This window comes from Macrobrachium nipponense, chromosome 26 (genome assembly GCF_015104395.2).
Source record: "Macrobrachium nipponense isolate FS-2020 chromosome 26, ASM1510439v2, whole genome shotgun sequence".
Taxonomy (NCBI): domain Eukaryota; kingdom Metazoa; phylum Arthropoda; class Malacostraca; order Decapoda; family Palaemonidae; genus Macrobrachium; species Macrobrachium nipponense.
This window is the reverse complement of record NC_087215.1, coordinates 62,510,720-62,530,087: the sequence shown is the minus strand read 5'-3', so window position 1 is coordinate 62,530,087 and position 19,368 is coordinate 62,510,720. Positions and strand designations below refer to the sequence as shown.

At 38.3% G+C, this 19,368-nt stretch overlaps 1 protein-coding gene across 1 annotated transcript in view; it reads left to right on the top strand.

The window, feature by feature from the left end:
* The first annotated feature begins 2,479 nt into the window (after positions 1 to 2,479).
* The window catches only part of LOC135200334 (large ribosomal subunit protein eL22-like), a 182,782-nt gene continuing 165,893 nt past the window's right edge, over positions 2,480 to 19,368 (top strand). Inside the window, exon 1 of the mRNA XM_064228903.1 lies at positions 2,480 to 2,953. The gene's annotated coding sequence lies outside the window, so the exon portion shown is untranslated. The remainder of the gene's footprint in view (positions 2,954 to 19,368) is intronic.

The following is a 19,368-nucleotide window of genomic DNA, read 5'->3' as shown; positions in this document are numbered from 1 at the left end:
GACGTTACGTACCTTCCTGAAGCTTGAAGTTACGTACCGTCCTGAAGCTTGAAGTTACGTACCGTCCTGGAGCTTGAAGTTACATACCATCCTGAAGCTTGACGTTACGTACCTTCCTGAAGCTTGACGTTACGTACCGTCCTGAAGCTTGACGTTACGTACCGTCCTGAAGCTTGAAGTTACGTACCGTTCTGAAGCTTGACGGTACGTACCTTCCTGAAGCTTGACGTTACGTACCTTCCTGAAAAGCTTGAAGTTACGTACTGTCCTGAAGCTTGACGTTGCGTACCTTCCAGAAGCTTGACGTTATGTACCTTTCTGAAGCTTGACGTTACGTACCTTTCTGAAGCTTGAAGTTATGTATCTTCCTGAAGCTTGACGTTGTACCGTCCTGAAGCTTGAAGTTATGTACCGTCCTGAAAAACTTGAAGTTACGTACTGTCCTGAAGCTTGAAGTTATGTACCGTTCTGAAAGCTTGAAGTTACGTGCTGTCCTGAAGCTTGAAGTTATGTACCGTTCTGAAAGTTTGAAGTTACGTACCGTCCTGGAGCTTGACGTTACGTACCGTCCTGAAGCTTGACGTTACGTACCATCCTGGAGCTTGACGTTACGTACCGTCCTGGAACTCGAAGTTACGTACCGTCCTGGAGCTTGACGTTATGTACCGTCCTGAAGCTTGACATAAAGTTTATTACTTGACGACTTTCGTCCTTACACTCAAAAGGGCTCGAAACTTTATTCATAGCTTTATGTCATCTGGCGTTACAACGACCATGAACACTGATCCCTAAAGAAAAATTAGAAACATTTGACGATCTTAGAAAAGTAAACGAACTCTAGGTAAATTTTATAAGGAGGAGACGTGTGTTAAAGGACGTAAGTTGCGCGCACGCGTGAACAGACATTCTCGATGAAACCGAAGTTGTATAATACGAGGAGAATTTATTGCAGTTTTGTTTTTATTCTAAGACCGTACTCTTAGTGAACAGAGATCGCCTATTGAGAGAGAGAGAGAGAGAGAGAGAGAGAGAGAGAGAGAGAGAGAGAGAGAGAGATGCTTTCCGTGAAATGAATGAATGTATTGCAGCAAATTCGGACGCTAGATACGACCATTTTTATTAATATTCTTCTCGTCTCTGTATTACAGCTGTAGCCGACTACCTTGATTACTACATCCGCCAGAAGACTTATGCGTTTTAATGGTTGGTTTGTTTGTTTGTTGGCAAAGTTACTCCTGAAATTTATGCGGGAATTTATACGAAAATTTGTACTTAAGAGACCTTCAAGGTGTCATGAGTGGTAACAAGCGAATTAGACCTTGGGGAGGAGGGACATATCTTGCATATATAGTTATTTGTCTCCCCGTCACGATGGATTTTTACAAAACTAAGTAGAACTGTATATATATATTATTCTTATATATATGATTATATTATATGGTATATATATATATATATATCTATATATATATATATATATATATATATATATCTACGAGCTTTTATATATATATATATATATATATATATATATATATATATATATATATATATACTATATATATATGTGTGTGTGTGTGTGTGTGTGTGTGTGATATACTATATATGATATAAATATATATACAGGGTGTCCATAAAGTCCCAGTACCATTGCAAGTATTTATTGCTTGTAATGGTACTAGAACTTTAGGACACCCTGTATATTACATATAATATATATATATATATATATATATATATATATATATATATATATATATATATTCTACTCAGAAAAAGCAGACATTATAAGGAATTCTCATTTGCCGTTACCCAAAGGAATAGATGAAGTCACACAGATCCTAGAGGAGATGTGGCCCAGTGTGACGCGTTCTTGCGTGACGTCACACTATAAACATCTCGAATCGGTTGTCAGTGTTACGTCATGACGTCGGAAGACAGCAGACGTAGATATGGCACCATAGTTTGTCAATTCAAATCTTTATTTAAATTTAGGAAATATTAAGTACGATCCAGTTGTCATTGATATTTTTTAAAAATTGTGCTTATCTTAAGCGTCAGGAGAATATTCACATAGCAAAATACTAGATTCGTCAGAACTGACAACTTTGAAGTCGTAGTTTGACTTGCACCTCGTGGTCGTAGAGAACGCAACCCTTTAATTAAACTGAATGTTTACGTGGACTTCTCCCACTTCTCGTTCATTCATATCGACAAACGAAACATTCGCAGACTCAGTTGTTGTTAGCATTCCACTCTAGAATGTTTTAATATACTTAAGGAATTAAACCGCTAATTTTGACAAGAATGTTCCTCCTGGGAGTGCCAAAGAAAACGAGAGGTATTCGCGCCGAGTGAAGAAAACGGGATTCGTCTCGGCATGACTCAAAGAAAACTTCCCGCCGGGGGTGTTAGAGGGGTTTGGGGAGGAGGACCCGGCGATGGAGACTTTTAGAGTTGACGAACACATTCAAAAATAGTTGCTATCGAGGCGGTGTTAGCTGGCGTCCTGCATGTGTGTGTGTTTCCTCTCTCTCTTTCCTCACTCTCACTCTCTCACCCACTCGGCGTACACACACACCACGCGTCTGACGTGTCACGTTCGGAAGTCAATCTTTTATCTCGTTAAAGAAAAGCCGTAGTGAGTCGTGATGACTGCCATCCCAACGACTGACTTTGGAAAACGTACAGATGTGGAGTTTTAGACGATCAGTCGAGATAATTAACCGACAGTGAATCACAATTCGAACTCGATTTTAATGGTGAACAGCTTTGAAAACTAGACTATCATTATTTTTTTCTAAACGGAGAAACATTACTCCAAAATTAGCGCGAGGTTCCGTCGACCGCAGAAAAAGTATTTAATTTTTTTTTTATTTGAAAAAGTGAAGTGTCATTTTTTTATGTGACTTTCTGGTGACATTCGGGTTTCCTAACGTTTGAGAAGTAACAGGTAAGAGTTTTTTCTCGCTACAGTGAGTTTTGTTTTGTGAGGAAGCAAAAATAAATCAGATGCTTGTTTGATCTCAACACTGTAGAAGCGAGTGTTTCCGCTCGCACAACGCATGCGTCAGCCAGTGGAGGCGGAAGTGTTTTCTGCCTCTTCGTTTATATTTTCGCTTTTATTCCTTTGTTTCTCTTTCTCGCCCGTGCCCCGGTAAAGGAAATCCTCAGAATGACAGGAAGAAAAAAACGTAATGCGTGAGAAGCATCGTGCACAGGAACTGAAATGTATTGAAGGAGAGACGTGTGTTGCGTTCTTAAGAAATTATTGAACGCTATCACCAGCAATGTTTCGTGCAACATTTACCGAACATGTTGGATGCAACATTACCCTTTGATTGTTAATGATTCATTCATTGAGGATGATATTGCTTCAGTCGACGGCGTGAGCCATACATTCTCTTTTAACCTCAACTAACACTGGTCTCGCCTCGGTCCTGCTCGTGTGCTATGCAACAGATGAAACTGTCTGAACGCTCAGGGAAAGATTAGTTTTACACTCCTTTTTCTTAGTGACACTTTATATTCTTTTCTTTTTTTTTTTTTGACAGAGGATAGTGAGTATTTTTATTCTTATTTTATTTTTATTTTTTTTTATTTGTCAGAAAGGGTTTTGTCTGTGAATTAGTAGCTAGCTCCTTGAAGTCAGAGAGTTGTACTGGCTATTTTGACTTATTTCTTTCAAAACGAGATTGTTGCTGTAAGAGGGGAAGTAATGGATAGCTTTCCCAGTAAGATAGGAAAATGGAAAGGAAGGAGCGTGTTCTTTCAGAATGAGACTTTTGCTTTTACAGAAGAGAAGATAAATGTGTGAATTTTGACTCTAGTGAGATATTACTACCCTAGAAAGAAGTGAAAGGGAAAGATTGGCGAACTCTGTGTTCTATTCTTGCAGAAAGATTTTTTTGTTAATCAGAATTTGTGCATAAATCAGACTTTGCGTAAATCTCTCTACACTTATAGTGTCTCAACAATGCAGACGAAAATACTTTTTTTTTTCTTAACTGATGGTATGGGAGCGGTAAATATAGAGCACTTAAATATGCAGCAACACACACACGCACACAGAAAGAGTCACTCCTATAAATATATGTTTATATCTGAATATATTTTAATATGCACGCTTGGAATTACTGTGCATTTATGTGCGTTTGTGTGTGTGGGAGAGAGAGAGAGAGAGATTCACGCAAGTGAAAACAGTTAGAAAGCCATAATGAATATACATTGAGATATGTATGAATACATTCTCAGACGCATATAAGACGGAGGACACGATCTTCGTTTTTTACCAAGTGCACCTGTTGTTATTCACTGATGCTTTTCATAATCACTTGATCCAGCGACACTTTTCTCCGTAAGAGAGTTACTGGATACAGTTACGGTCAACACCCCCACTGCAGCAATGACTACAGTAAAAAAAAAAAAAAAAAAGTCAGCACGTGAGCGGATGCGTGCGTGAGTTCGTTCGTGCGTCTCTGTACGTAGACAATATATATAGAGCTGATCTGGGATTGGGAACGTTTGTCGTCTGAGCGGCTGAGTAGCCTCCTCAGAGCGCTCTCTCTCTCTCTCTCTCTCTCTCTCTCTACATAGATTTACTTCCGGAATTTTATTTTATTGTGTGCATTATGGGTGTTTTAGAGTTGCATTCTCTACACACACACACACATACATACACACGCTCATACACATGCACTTATACACAGTAGACTCCACGGGAACTACAGCGGGTTCGTTTCCCGCTACCGGACATCATGATTTCTTCAAATTTCTTTGAAGTTGGAGCTCAAGGCTTTGCAATGACAGGCATATCCAAAAAAAAAAAAAAAATCAAAGAATTTGATAAGTTAAGAGGGAATTGTGGCTAATAGAATTTCATATATATATATATATATATATATATATATATATATATATATATATATATATATATATATATATATAAATCTATCATCATGTTGCTGGCTGCAGGTTCGAATTCTGGGCGAGGAGAGGTGTGAATGGGCACGTTCTGTTAAAACCCCACTGCGCATCAGTTGACCTAAGGTATGAAATTTGCACCTGGTGGTTATATGACTTTAGTGGTGATAATCAAGGTGAGAGAGCATAGCCTAGCAACCTCATTCCAAAAGAATTGCAGAAAACTTGAAGGCTACAGCATTCTGGGGCCAAACTCCTGAGAAAAAAAAAATTGTGTGGTAGGTGTGATTTTTAATCAGGCATATCTGTATGGGAGTAACGTAAATAGTTATTTATTGAGCATCTCATTGTGAAATATGACAGTTTTTATTTTGATTTATTTATTTATTCATTTATTTTTTACATGCATTTCCCTTGGAGGCGTTTGACATATTTTGTCGTATCAGTTAGATGGCAGCTTCGTTTATTTGTTGGCCTATTTTGTATTCTGGCTCACATTCTTACTATATTTTTAAAACATTTTTTAAAAGTGTAATTATTTCTGACAGTATGAGGCAAGGAAGCATACCCCTAACATCTCAGTCGTTCTGTTGTTAACGAGAGAGAGAGAGAGAGAGAGAGTTTAAACGTTCATCCCAACAGTTGCAGTACGGGCCAGTTTACAGTATAGTGTGTTGAATCTAGAGAAGCCTTTCCGGGGGGCCACTGACATGGCTAACAAAAAATGCAGTACATAGCAGTCTGACCCGCAATCCTTAGAGGGGGGATAATGCCGTCAGCGGACCTCATGCGGTGCACTGTAGGCATTACTAAAGTGTGCTTGCAGCGGCCGCTGGCTGCCTTTTTTTTTTTTTTTTTTTTTTTTTTTAGCCTTTTACTTTACCTCCGTGCCTGCATCCTTTCCTCAGTTTTGCTGTGAAACATCTCCGATTGTTACAACTTGATGCAGTTGTGGATTTTTTCCTTGGTTTACCTTATTTTTTGGGTCTCTTTGTCTCGCTGTCCAACCTCACCAACATCCTCTTTTCGCCGAGTGGCCGGAAGTAACCCCAGGGTTCTGGTTAATCGCTTAAATTTCATAAATCATTGAAGTCTGACAGACAGTCAGTAATACAAAAACTTCCAGCATTTTCGGTAGTTTTTATGATTATCGCCGTCTCGTTTAATTCCTAAATTCGTTTCAATTTTGGTGTGAAATTTACGTGGTGCGTGTGGATGGATGGCAGTGAGTAAACTGATGGGGAATTTTGTGAAGGAAAGGTTACACGAAAATTGACATTTTCTACAACATCCGGTGAGTCAGCCTTGGCAAGGCATCTGGTGTACAAAGGTTTGTTTGCAAATCATCTGATCCAGAGTTCTGAAAACTTTTGAAAACTTATTAATAAAACAGGACCGTGATGTACATAGAAGTACCAGTATGGAAAATTTTACTTTTCTTGCATCTGCAAAGGAGTTCTGATCTAAGTAGTCGTGTAGACTAGTTTTGTAATTAAGTCGCACATTGTCAAGCCCAGCATATTAACCGTACTAGTTTATATGAGATACGTATATATATATATATATATATATATATATATATATATATATATATATATGTGTGTGTGTGTGTGTGTGTGTGTGTATGTATGTATGGATGTATGGTAGATATTACCTAAGCACAATCGCGTGTGGATCAGAAATGAATATCTGACTCACATCGTTATCGAACCAGTGTCTTCCAATTGAAAGGGAAGTGTGCTGCCAATTTTTCCTTCTGGGTCTAAAGTGAAGTTATAACATAATATATTTGATTGGTTACAAACATGGACCGTTTCAATCTTGTCTCATAAAAGTTACCCGAACTTTGTACAGAAAGGCGGAAACGGGTTCACTTGGGGAAAATATAATTTTTCTCTCAGTTGAAAGTTTCCTCCGCTGGCTGCTTACACCGAGAAGACAAGGCCATCAACACTCCACGTGTTCCCTCCTTTTGAAAGCCATTTGGCCACAGATGTCTTCCGTGTAAGCTTAGGTAAAAGTTGAACGAAGAGTAGAAGGATTAACAATAATACCCTTCGGGTGACATTGTCTGTTTACAATTCTGGGGGATGATAGATACCTATATAATGAGAAAACAGTACCTGATGATTGGTGTCAAACGCCACCTTGCCACTTGTGACTGTCTGCTGTTGGTTTTTCTGTCTCCTCTTATCATTATTGCTGTTGTTATTATTATTGTCTCTAACTTTTATTATTATTAGCAGCATTAGCAGTAGTACCCACATCGTTCCGCTCCTTTTCTCTCTCTCACTCCGTTAAATCCTCGGGTTTCTTGCGTCATTAAGTATGTTTTGGTGTTTTAGCCAATTTGGCGCGATCTCAAAACGCACTTGCGTCCATGTCTCTCTCTCTCTCTCTCTCTCTCTCTCTCTCTCTCTCTCATATCAAGGGTTTTACGTGTATCTGAAAAGTATGGTTTCCCTTCCATTATTTTGTCAAGTGTAAGTTCTGGATTTTGGGAACATTGAAGACATAATTCTCCAACGAATTCTATTTGAAATGAAGGAATTCAAATTTTATAAATAAGGTTAAATTAAAATTATAATTAAAAAAAAAACCGAACGACTTCGAAATCCTCATGTGGGCAAAAACGTCGCAAAACGGAAAAAAAAAACTTAAAATCTTTGCCAAGAAAAAAATGGATGTGGATGTTGCCTCTCAACCGATACAGACACTGGGCAGCCATTAATCCCTATTAATTCCCAGTAAGGAGGGACTAAGACCCGCTTCCTCTTTTCTCCTCCCTAATTCCCGGCTCCCTAATCTCCCTCAGGGACAGATTTGTACCCTGGAGGATTAGGGTGTGGGGGATGGCCGGGGGGGGGGTGTGGGGGTTATATCCTCAGGGTCTGAACGTCGCGTTTACACTGAAATTTTCTCCGTCTGCGGTTTCGAGTCATTTACTTTCTGCTCTCACACTCCCTTGTCTCCTGTGGCCTCATTGTAACCCATTGCCATTGACTTCATTCGTCTAGCGTCTGCTGCTGTTGATGATAATTCTTGGGAGGATGGGGATGCTAGCCCGACAGCTTAGTTCGAAATCGTTTGCGTGTGTGCATGTGTGTACTTTCATTTGAATTTGAACGCAATTAATGGAATGCCATTTGCAGATACGACTGTTACCTCTCTCTCTCTCTCTCTGGTTCAAACTCGATTCCCGAGAGAGGATGACAGGTGTTTTAAGCCCGTTTCCTGAGATGTCCATTGATCCTCTTTAGACTTAAACGGTGAATTGATGTACCTGGTTGCTATGGATGACCCTGGTTGCTAGTCAAAGCAGTGAATGGATGTGGTTGCTAGCTAGTAGTTTTGAGTTGCACCTTGTTCTGGAGAGAGAGAGAGAGTAACGAGTAAAATACGGTTAGATCAGTTTTACACCGGATGGGATGGCCCGGACGAGGAGGTAATCCCAACCGCAAATGGGTGAAACCTCCTCGCTAGATCTTCCTTTCTCCTGGCGCTAGGATTTCTGCACCATTACATTGTTCTCTCTCTCTCTCTCTCTCTCTTCTCTCTCTCTCTCTCTCTCTAGGACGTTTCTCTGGGTCTTCATTCATTAGACTTGCCTACAAAGATCAGATTGGAAAATAATGTATACCGGCCGGTCAAAAAGGAGCAGATTATCATGCCGGCATAAAGCCACATCAAATAAACGACTGCATCAACAAAACTAACAGCCTCTGATATCTGTGTGCTCCCGGCCTTCGCAATCAAGGTATATATTTAGCTTCCAAAGGAAAGAGAGAAGCCTCTAAGGCATTAGGCCTAAGTAGGATTACGGGGAAAACATACGAGATTATGTTAGCGGTTGCGAGAAGTTTGCCATCTGCTGAGGTAGCAACTCTAATCCTTATGTGTGATATATATATATATATATATATATATATATATATATATTATGTGTGTCTATATATATATGATATATATATATATATAGGGAAAGGAAATTTTAGTATTTTACCTCCAATGTATGATTTGCTGTGTAATCTTGATTCGAAGTGAATGCTGGTGACTCTAAGGTTAACGACTCGTGAAGATGATACGTCAGAAACATGTATTCCTGTGCAAAGATACATGAATATATTAATATATATATTATATAATATATATATATATATATATATACATATATATAGATATACATATATATATTTTTTATTATTGTTATTATTATTATATTTTGCCGTGAACGGGGCCATAGAAGGAAGTGCTCGAAATATGTGGTTGCAACTTTCAAAATAGTGTTTTATGGTCATTTTTTGTCTTCATTTATATATAGTATATATATATATAGATATATATATATATATATATATATATATATATATGATGAATGTGCGGGGCTATATGAATTTTATTAGTTCTAAAGCAGTTTCAACCAGACCGCAGTGTAGTAATTCCCAGACACTCTCAGGCAGGCCTGAAGGATTTTTATTCTCAAAATCAAGAGGTGATTGTGGAGAGAGGCAGAGTTAACAGAGCCAGCAGACTTCAGGAAGACCAGAGCAACTGAAAGCAAAGTAAAAGGAACTGGAACCTTCAGAAGTTGAAGAGGAGATGCGATGTATTACTAACCTGATGTAATACTTGCGTTTTAATAACTGACCTACATTTTCATCTGTTTATTTATTAATTTGTTCATTTTATTTTTATTTTTTAATAAGTGATCTATATTTTTTTTCTATTTTCCTTTACCTTCTGTCACTTCTTTCTAATGAACGCCATAAAATTCTTTGCAAGCTTGAATTTCGAGTCAGTGGCCCCTTTGGTGTGCTTGTTCCATATGAATAGGGTTCAACATCTGAACAAAAATGATGGCGTGGCGATGGGCTCCCCACTTGGGGTCCTCTTCGCTAAATTTTATATGAGCACTGTGGAGGAACGGGTCTTCGCCAGGATGCAGCAACCCCGCAGATATGGACGTTATATTGACGACATCTTTGTGCAAGTCGACGCCGAGGGTGAGGTAGAAGCCATCCGTCATGCATTTCAGCAGTGTAGTGTGCTGAATTACACAGTCGAACACAGCTTCGATGATCGGCTCCCCTTCCTCGACGTCCTTGTAAGCAAGACGGAAGACGGTCTCCGTACTTCAGTCTACACAAAGAAAACCAATTTAGGACTTTGCCTCAACGGAGACCGCAAGTGCCCCGCCAGATTCAAAAGCACCACCGTCAGGGCCTTCGTCAGGAGGGCCCTCTCCCACTGCTCGACCTGGCAGGACACTCACCAGGAACTCGACCGCGCCTCCCAAGTACTTGTGAATAACGGGTACTCAAATAAATTAATCAGCAAGGAAGTCCGCACAGCCCTGGAGAAATGGTACGGTAGTGAGAGCCCGCAGCCCCCGCCCCCAGGATAATATCAAGCTGTACTACAAAGCCTTCATGAGTTCCCATTACCGTGAAGAGGACGACTCCATTAAGAAAATTATTTCTGAGAATGTATCCCCGACTGACGACACCAAGAATATCGACTTAATCATATATTACCAGAATCGGGGGACGCGCGACCTTATTATGAAAAATAACCCCTCTCCACAGGTACGAGAACCCCTGAAGCAGACGCATGTAGTGTACCAGTATACATGCCCAAGAGGGGGCTATCAAGAATCACGCCCGCACCAACCATCAGGAGGCCATCTCCAGGGATGTCATCATACAGAACACCAAAATCATCGGGAAGGCCCCTGATGCCCGTCGGTTGCGCCTGTTGGAGGCGCTCCTCATCCAGCAAATAAAACCTACACTGAATACGACGCAGGAAGAATTTCTCCTCCCTACGAGTATGAGAAGACCTGCCACCAACAATGACACCAACGATCATGACAACTCTATGGAAGACAACGCCCCCGAACGAGGTACTCCTGCAGCCGATGGAAATCAAAGTAGCCGTGACGTCCCACAGCGTAGCGCAACGCCCATCAACGTTACAGCGCCGCTTAGGAGGTCCAGAAGGCTGCAGGATATGCTGCAACGCAACCATCGACTCGACGAAATAATAATAATAATAATAATAATAATAATAATAATAATAATAATAATAATAATAATAATAATAATAATGAACCAAACAAAAACTTCTTTCAGTTTTCTTCTGAAGATTGAAAAAAGAATCCAAGAACATAGAAGGGCAGTACAACTTAACTCTCAGGGGAGTGCTATAGCTAGGCATTGTTGGGAAAATGACCATACGATGGATTTCAAAAACAGTAGGCTTATATACAAAAGCAACAAAGTTAGTCACAGGAGGGTAGTAGAAGGTGCACTCATCAGAGAGATTAAAGTAATAGAAGGAAACAAAGGTTATACCTCAGAAGATCCCATAAGCCGAGCTTTGATATTAAAAGAAGCTAAGATTGACCCTGCTGACCTGGAGATTAGGTTTCCTGCCCAACAGACTTTTGGTGACCACACCCTTACCTCAAGGATTAATCCTATTGACCATCAGCTCAGGATATCAGAGCGACAAGCGGGGATTGGCAACTCTCAAGGAAATCAGAACAGCCATCACATAAACGAGAAGAAGTTCCAGAAGATTGCTGGGCCTTGACCCAGGCTAACATCCCAAACATCTCTTGAAAATGGGCCACAGATAGGGCCTGAAAGTACTCGAGTGTGTAGTAAAACTAAATGTAAATACTTAGAAGTAAACAAGTTACAAAGTGATTTTGTGGGTTTCTTTTTCAATAATAATAATAATAATAATAATAATAATAATAATAATAATAATAATAATAATAATAATAATATCAGGAGAGGGATCTTCCAGGGCGACTCACTGTCCCCACTACTCTTCATAGTAGCCATGATTCCCATGACAAAAGTACTACAGAAGATGGATGCCGGGTACCAACTCAAGAAAAGAGCAACAGAAATCAACAATCTGATGTTCATGGACGACATCAAGCTGTATGGTAAGAGCATCAAGGAAATAGATACCCTAATCCAGACTGTAAGGATTGTATCTGGGGACATCAGGATGGAGTTTGGAATAGAAAAATGCGCCTTAGTCAACATACAAAAAGGCAAAGTAACGAGAACTGAAGGGATAAAGCTACCAGATGGGAGCAACATCAAACACATAGATGAGACAGGATACAAATACCTGGGAATAATGGAAGGAGGGGATATAAAACACCAAGAGATGAAGGACACGATCAGGAAAGAATATATGCAGAGGCTCAAGGCGATACTCAAGTCAAAACTCAATGCCGGAAATATGATAAAAAGCCATAAAACACATGGAGGGCAGTGCCAGTAATCAGATACAGCGCAGGAATAGTGGAATGGACGAAGGCAGAACTCCGCCAGCATAGATCAGAAAACCAGGAAACATATGACAATACACAAAGCACTACACCCAAGAGCAAATACGGACAGACTATACATAACACGAAAGGAAGGAGGGAGAGGACTACTAAGTATAGAAGACTGCGTCAACATCGAAAACAGAGCACTGGGGCAATATCTGAAAACCAGTGAAGACGAGTGGCTAAAGAGTGCATGGGAAGAAGGACTAATAAAAGTAGACGAAGACCCAGAAATATACAGAGACAGGAGAAGAAAGACAGACAGAACAGAGGACTGGCACAACAAGCCAATGCACGCGGACAATACATGAGACAGACTAAAGAACTAGCCAGCGATGACAATTGGCAATGGCTACAGAGGGGAGAGCTAAAGAAGGAAACTGAAGGAATGATAACAGCAGCACAAGATCAGGCCCTAAGAACCAGATATGTTCAAAGAACAATAGATGGAAATAACATCTCTCCCATATGTAGGAAGTGCAATACGAAAAATGAAACCATAAACCACATAGCAAGTGAATGCCCGGCACTTGCACAGAACCAGTACAAAAAGAGGCATGATTCAGTGGCAAAAGCCCTCCACTGGAGCCTGTGCAAGAAACATCAGCTACCTTGCAGTAATAAGTGGTACGAGCACCAACCTGAGGGAGTGATAGAAAACGATCAGGCAAAGATCCTCTGGGACTATGGTATCAGAACGGATAGGGTGATACGTGCAAACAGACCAGACGTGACGTTGATTGACAAAGTCAAGAAGAAAGTATCACTCATTGATGTCGCAATACCATGGGACACCAGAGTTTGAAGAGAAGAGAGGGAAAAAAAAAATGGATAAGTATCAAGATCTGAAAATAGAAATAAGAAGGATATGGGATATGCCAGTGGAAATCGTACCCATAATCATAGGAGCACTAGGCACTATCCCAAGATCCCTGAAAAGGAATCTAGAAAAACTAGAGGCTGAAGTAGCTCCAGGACTCATGCAGAAGAGTGTGATCCTAGAAACGGCACACATAGTAAGAAAAGTGAGGGACTCCTAAGGAGGCAGGATGCAACCCGGAACCCCACACAAAAAATACCACCCAGTCGAATTGGAGGACTGTGATAAAGCAAAAAAAAAAAAAAAAATAATAATAATAATAATAATATTTATAAGCATATGGTGACAAGCTACTTCATGTGCAATTAAATGCGTTGCAGTTGCTTGTAACGATATATCTCGTTAATGAATCTCGCATATATATATATATATATATATATATATATATATATATATATATATATATATTAATTTACATATATAATATATAGTATATGTTTGTATGTCTGTGATGATATATATATATATATATATATATATATATATATATAAATATATATATATATATATACTATAATATATATAGTAGTATATGTTTGTATGTGTGTATATATATATATATATATATATATATATATATATATATATATATATATATATATATATATATATGTTGACAGGACTACCTCGTTCACGGAGCCCCGGGCCAGCTTAAATTGGGGCCTGAATGAAGGAAAAGTGGTTTAGGAAAACATCACCGTTTTTTTCTGGGGTCTCATTTCGTTAACTGTAGGGCTTTCACTGTCGCCATGAATTCGCACGTAGTTTATCGCATCTCTCTCTCTCTCTCTCTCTCTCTCTCTCTCTCTCTCTCTCTCTCTCTCTCTCTCTCAGTAGATAGTGTGCTATAATGTAGTGTTTTGACTATGTTTTGATTTTATGGTTATTCTCCAAATAACTCGATAACGAATACTTATTTATTTATTTATTTTTTTTTAAATAAAGCAATAGCGAATACTTTATTGAGTTTAAAACGTCCACCGTTGTATTGATAGTGTTCTGTGTACGGCTGTGTACTTAATAATACTAATAGTAGTAATAATGAAAACAAAAATAATTATTATTATTTTATTATATTATTCAAAATTTCCAAATATTAACGGAACAGACATGGAATAAACACAAAATTCAATTAACTTGCCAAGCATGCTTTAAAGAATATATATTTTTACTCGGAAAAGTGACAGATTAAAGTGAACAACTAATACGTAAATATAAAAAGAATAAAGATGATTTATCCAACAAACTGTGTTATTATTTGGAAAAGTGACAAAAAAGTAAAAGAGCAAAGTGGAAAACCAATAAAGAGCAAATAAATATAGATGATTTATCCAACGAACAGTGTTATTTGAAAAAAAAGTTACAAACTGTGCAAAATGAAAAACCAATAAACAGCAAATACATATCGATGATTTATCCGATAAACTGTGTTTATATTTGGAAAAAATTGACAAACAGTGCAAAACCCATCAGGTATCAAGTAATTATAGATGATTTATCCTATATACCAGTAAATTCACCCATGAACGTCGTCACAAGCTCCCAGAACTAAGCCACAGCACTTATCGTCTAACTTTGCCAGACAACCCATTTTACTGGTTAGCCAAGAGTCGAATAGGTTAGTGTACGTTCGAGAATGGTGTTGTGTGTGAATTTTGAAGAACCAAGAAGGGCATTTGAGGCTGAAAGACCTGGTCTCGGTTACCCGGGGCTATAGAGTGATGTACTACGGAGAGTTAAGAAAGAGGTCCTATAAACCAGGGTTCCTCAGGTGTTAGGGGATGGGGGTGGGTAGGCAAGCGAATCCTCATGAATTCGTACGAAGAATTTGCAATAGGTATTCGGTGTGATTTTCAGTATGTAGTATTTAATTCTGAGAGAGAGAGAGAGAGAGAGAGTTACAGTTACAAGGAGTTAACAAGGATTGTAATAGGATGTCTTAAAGACTTCCTAGTCCATCCAAGGAGACATCGTGTGCTCAGTTATCTCTAGAAGCAGGTTTCACTGTTCATTCACAGTGTCCTAATGATTTTGTCTAGCTTTCTTTGAAACTCTTCCACACTGTTGCTGTTTACAACTTCTGGTGGCAGTTTATTCCATCTGTCACATATCTTGTATGTAGAGAAGTTCCCACGATGGGATGGGTTGTATCTCTGCAGTTTAATTCCCATCCATTATTTCTTGTCTGGTTTTCGTTTAACGTAAATAGGTTACTGTCTACTTTTGTTACGCCTTTCAGTATTTTGAATGTTTCTATTAGTTGTCCTCGCAATCATCGTGTTTCTAAGCCATACATATTCAGGCTCTCGAGTCGTATTCGGTAACCTATTTGCCTGATGGATGGAATTAACTTTGTGGCTCTTGCTTGTACCCATTCTAATCTTTCTTTAGTGTTGATGACCAAAACTGTACTGCATATTCAAGATTAGGTTTAACTATTGATGTGTAGAGCTGCAGCACCGTTTCCTTGTTTCTGTATTTGAACTGCCTCTTTATGTATCCCACTAGTTTCTGTGCCTTCTTTTCAGCTTTTATGCACTGTTTTGTGGATTTTAAGTCCTTGGTGATAATGACTCCAAAGTCCTCCTCTTATTCTAAACTATTTATGTCATTCCCAAGCAGCATGTAACTGTCATGAGGGTTGTTTGTTCCTATTTGTAACACTTTACACTTAACCAAGTTAAAAGACATTTGCCATTTCTTTTACCACTCTCCTATTTTCATTAGCTTATTTCTTAAACTTTCCACTGCATCTGGGTCTGCTGCATTTACACCTAGTTTGGTGTCATCTGCAAATTTGGCTGTCCTGCTAGTTAATCCTACATCAATGTCATTAATGTTAATCAAAAACATGAGAGGGCCAAGGACAGAACCCTGAGGAACTCCGCTTTTTACATCTGCCCATTATGATTCTTCACCATTTATTACGACTCTGTTTTCTATAAGTTAGCCAGTTTCGATCCAGTCTGCTATTTCTCCTACAGTTCCTAAAACTCTAACTTTTGTCATTAGTTTCTTGTGTACAACCTTGTCAAAGGCCTTTTGGAAATCTAAGTAGAGTATATCTATTGCTCTACTACTATCGTAAATACTAAGCATGTTATGAAAAAAACTCCAAGAGGTTTGATAGGCAGGATCTGTTTTGTCTGAAACCGTGTTGGCTGTTTAACAGCAAGTTGTTTCTATCAATGTGAGAGAGAACTGGCAATGGCTGAAAATAAAATGCTGAAAGAGTGTGCAGATAGAAAATCGAGAGAGAGAGAGAGAGAGAGAGAGAGAGAGAGAGAGAGAGAGAGAGAGAGAGAGAGAGAGAGAGAGAGAGAGATTTGAAATGACAGAAAATGAAATGTAAAAGAGAGTGCAAGAGAGAGAGAGAGAGAGAGAGAGAGAGAGAGAGAGAGAGAGGTAGAAATGGCAGAAAATAAAATGCTGAAAGTGTATGCTGACAGAAAGCCTAGGGAGAGAGAGAGAGAGAGCGAGAGCTGCAAATTACAACCATTCTGTTTTCAGTAGCAGATTTATAAGGGTACGGATAGATAGCCTTGTCAATTCTGGGTGTACTTGTTGATTGACAGGATTGCATTAAATAAATATATTGGATTGACGGAAAGGGAACGACGCTGAAAGAGTAAAATTCGCTCCATGGGAATCTTGACATCCAGTGGAAATTTTATCGTATGTGTATTTTCTTCAATGATTTCTCTCTTCTTTACCCTTTTTTCTTTTGAATTTTGCTTGAGAACTCATGGGCCCCTCATTGCAAAGATCGTTCCAGATGAATGTGTAATCTTGATAACAGCAATGCAAGGAAAACAGACCTTTAAAAAACAGAGGATCGAAAATATAATGGTAAAACTGTGAAGCATCTGCAATACTTAATTTCTAAGTCATTTTATCTTGCATATATATTTTAACGTGATTGTCTATCATCCTCTGAGTAGTCATAATAATGGAATTGAAAATGGAGACAGAAAATGCAGACCTTTCGAAATAATAATACAAAGTAAAAAGATTTAAGACTATCAAGCGAGACCTTACATATTCCTAAGGTCGCACAGAAAATCGGTTTAAAATAGATCTGAAGCCAGATTACTAGAGCTTTTGAAGCGCAGAATTACGGACGACCCCCACCGAATTCTACGAAACTCATCACGAAAAATGGTGAAGCTGTTTGATGATTCATCATTCCAGCGATATTATGCCAATAGACATTAGCGACTGTTGATTTAACTGAAGATAAAAAGGATCTGGAAGCCTCTCACACACACTTGTACTGGTTTTCTGTAAAGGAAAACTGCTGTGCCGGCTTTGTCTGTTCGTCCGCCCTCAGAGCTTAAAAAGTACTGAGGCTAGAAGGTTGCAAATTGGTATGTTGAGCATCCATCCTCTAATCATCAAATATGCCAAATTACAGCCCTCTAGCCTCAGTAGTTATGATTTTATTTAAGTTTATAGTTAACCATAATCATACCTCTGGCACCGCTATAGGTCCAAACAACACAGGACACCACCGGACCGTGGCTAAGTTTGTTGGGCCGTAGTTGAAAGTTTCTTACTGCATTAAATTCTCGGGCATTCCTTTAAGGGGTCAGAGATGTGTATTTCATGTGATAGAAGTTCACTCTCGACGTGGTTCGGAAGTCACGGAAAGCCGTTGGTCCCGTTGCTAGATAAACACTGGTCCCATGCAACGTAAAAACACCATACAAACAAACAAACATACAGCTTTAAACGCTGTACAGAAAACTCGATTGCACCGAAGAACAGGGCAATGTTTACAGTTGTATTGATCTCTTCAATGGCTCCATTTGCCGAGTGAGTTGTCATGATTCTTGACTATGGAGTTTACCGATTGATTATATGCAGTTCATGTGCTACGCTGTCGAACTTCTCAGGTCGAGAGGTCATTAATTCCTCACACCAATGGACTGTGGAACACTCAAAAACGTACCTTTTATTTTAATAATTTATTTGTAATTTTATGCATTAATTTATTCATTTATTTTCTTTCCAGTAAATGATCTCTTCTGTCCTTATCCCCTTTTATGTTATGTAATTTCTTTCAAATGCCAAAGGCACCAGATAGGAAAAAAATACTATCTTGATATATTTATCTTAAATTAATATATCTATCTTTATCCCCCGCCCACCCACCGCGAGTAAATGATCTCTTCTGTCAGTATCTCCTTGTATATTATGAACACCATTGTTTGAGTGCAAAGGCACCAGATAGGAAAAAAATAACCATCTTGATATATTTATCTTGATATACTATCTTGATATGCTATCTTGATATATTTATCTTGATATGGTATCTTGTTATACTATCTTGATATACTATCTTGATATATTTGTCTTCATATACTATCTTGATATATTTGTCTTCATATACTATCTTGATATACTATCTTGATATTTGTCTTCATACACTATCTTGATATATTCATCTTGATATACTATCCTGATATATTTGTCTTCATAAACTATCTTGATATATTTATCTTGATATACTCTCTTGACATATTTATCTTTGCTTACGTCACTTTGACGAGTTACGTACTGCATACGGCTCGAGGGGGGGGAGACCCCTTTAAATCTTCGGTGTTCGCATTGTATTCAAATTTCTGTCAAAATACTGTATAATTGACAACTGATTTAACGATAACAAGTGAAACTCGGTTAGTGTGAGCGCGAACTCGTAATGTTGGACCGAGTGACTTGACCGGGAAACATGTACGTATATTTTAATATGGGATTAGGTACGTGATCTATAAAGGATTTTATGTTTTTTAAGATATATTTATTTACACTTCATATATATGCAGTATTTATTTTATATTTACACAACATTTATGTGCACTTTATTATATATTTACACTACATTTATGTGCCGTATATATTTTATATTTACACAATATTTATGTGCACTTTATTTTATATTTACACATTATTTAAGTGCAGTATTTATTTTATATGTACACAACATTTATGTACAATTTATTTCATATTTACATTACATTTATGTGTATTTTATATTTACATAACATTTATGTGCACTATTTATTTTATATTTACACTACATTTTTGTTCACTATTTATTTTTACACAGGATTTACGTGGACTATTTATTTATATTTACACAACATTTATGTGCACTATTGATTTTATATTTCCACTACATTTAAGTGCACTATTTTATATTTACAAATCA